Below are 2,288 nucleotides of genomic sequence, written 5' to 3' on the forward strand. Positions count from 1 at the left end.
GCTCCTGGCCACCGCAGGCTCGACCTGCTGGGCTCCGGTGATCCTTCCGCCTCAGGCTTCCAAGTAGCCGGAATTACAGGCATGCGCTACCACACCCAGCTTATTTTTTGATTTATTGTGGAGATGAGGTCTTGCTGCCCACGCAGGTCTCGAACTCGCAGGCTCAGGCAATCCACTCACCTCAGCCTCCCAAAGGCGCGAAATTATAGTCTGAGCCACCGAGACCGGCTAAACCTCTAACTTTTTTTTTTTTGAGTTGGAGTCTCATTCGGTCGCCCAGACTGGAGTGCAGTGGCCGCTCCCAGCCACCACAGCCTCGACCTGCTGGGCTCCGGCGATCCTTCCACCTCTGTCTTCCGAGTAGCCGGAATTACAGGCATGCACTACCATGCCTGGCTGAATTTTTGATTGTAGAGATGAGGTCTCGCTGCCCAGGCGGCTCTGGAACCCGCGGGCTCAGTCAATCCACTCACCTCAGCCTCCCAAAGGTGCGGGATTACAGGCTGAGCCACCGAGCCTGGCTTAAACCTCAAACTTTTAAGAACTTTAGAAAATGCAGGAGACCCCAGGCATGGTGACTTAAACCTGTAATGCCAGCATTTTGGGAGGTGGAGGTGAGAGGATTACCTGAGCCCAAGGGTTTAAGATCAACCCGGGCAACTTGGTGAGACCTCATCTCTACAATAAATAAAAAAATTAGCTGGGCATGGCAGTGCATGCCTGTAGTTCCAGCTGCTTGGAAGGCTGAGGTGGAAGGATCTCCTGAGCCCAGCAGGTCAAGGCTGCGGTGGCCGTGTGAGTGCCATTGCCCTCCAGCCTAGGCAACAGAGTGAGACTTCAATTCAGAGAAGAAAAGAAAATGCAGGAGACACCCTTATGGAAATTGGAACTGGCAACAAATTCCTGATCAAAACCCCAAGTGTCCATGCCATAAGAGATAATAGAGACAGAATACAAGTGGATGAGATAAAACTACACAATAAAGAAGACAGAGACTGAACACAGGATTCAGGATAGTGTCTACCTTGGGTTGGGGGGGCAAGGAAAGGGGTGGGATACTTAGGTGTATACATGTAGATATATGTTATTGGCAAGGTTCTAGTTTTCCTGTTGGGCAGGTGTTTAGTATGGGGATTAATCAATATCAAGAAAAAAACCAGCCGGGCTCGGTGGCTCAGCCTGTAATCCCGCGCTTTTGGGAGGCTGAGGTGAGTGGATTGACTGAGCCCGCGGGTTCGAGACCCGCCTGGGCAGCGAGACCTCATCTCTACAATAAATCAAAAAATCAGCCAGGCGTGGTAGCGCATGCCTGTAGTTCCGGCTCCTTGGAAGGCTGAGGTGGAAGGATCGCTGGAGCCCAGCAGGTGAGGCTGCGGTGGCCGGGAGCGGCCACTGCACTCCAGTCTGGGCGACACAGTGAGACTCCAACTCAAAAAAAAAAAAAAGAAAGAAAAAAACCAATAAGTGGGAGCCATATGTAGGCCAATGAGGAGAGGATATCATGAATAAAGGAATATTCTGTATACCCAAAATGTATAAAGAACAGCAGTGACAACAACAGCACTTGATTTACCACTTCCTAGCTGAGCACGTGGCCTCCACCAGATCTAGGCTCCAGGAGGGCAGGGACTATGTCTGATTTTTCACCTCTGCAAACCTGGTGTTTGACATACAGAGGCAGTAAATAAATATTTGTTAAATCATTTAATGTAAACTTGCTGAGTCTCAGTTTCCTTTGGATCAAATTAAATAATATAGGTAAAGGGCCTATTATGGTGCTTGGCACAGAGCAAAGTACTTAGTAAACGGGAACCATTCAAAGAGGGTTTTATTAACAGGAAGTGTTATCTCTACCCACCAACCTACAACCTCTTATAATAAGGAACACAAGGGCAAAGGGTAGCTAATTCAATTCCTTGTAGACACCAAATAAAATGGCTAGACTTCCTTGTTTGGAGCTACCAAACTCTGGCCTTTATTTGTCAACAAATGTTGACAACAACTCCATGGAGAGGCCAGGCATAATTCCAACACTTTGGGAGGCCAAGATGAGAGGACTATCTGAGCCCATGGGTTCGGATTGCCTGAGCCAGCCTGGTCAACTTGGCGAGACCTAATCTCTACAATAAATAAAAAAAAGTAGCTGGGCATAGTGGTGTGTGCCTGTAGTTCCAGTTACTTGGAAGGCTGAGGCAGAAGGATCACCTGAGCCCAGCAGGTCAGGGATGCAGTGGCCATGAGCATGCCACTGCACTCCAGCCTGGGTGACAGAGTGAGACTCCAGCTCA

This window comes from Carlito syrichta, unplaced genomic scaffold (genome assembly GCF_000164805.1).
Source record: "Carlito syrichta isolate Samal-C Ts95f unplaced genomic scaffold, Tarsius_syrichta-2.0.1 Scaffold315337, whole genome shotgun sequence".
Classification (NCBI taxonomy): Eukaryota; Metazoa; Chordata; class Mammalia; order Primates; family Tarsiidae; genus Carlito; species Carlito syrichta.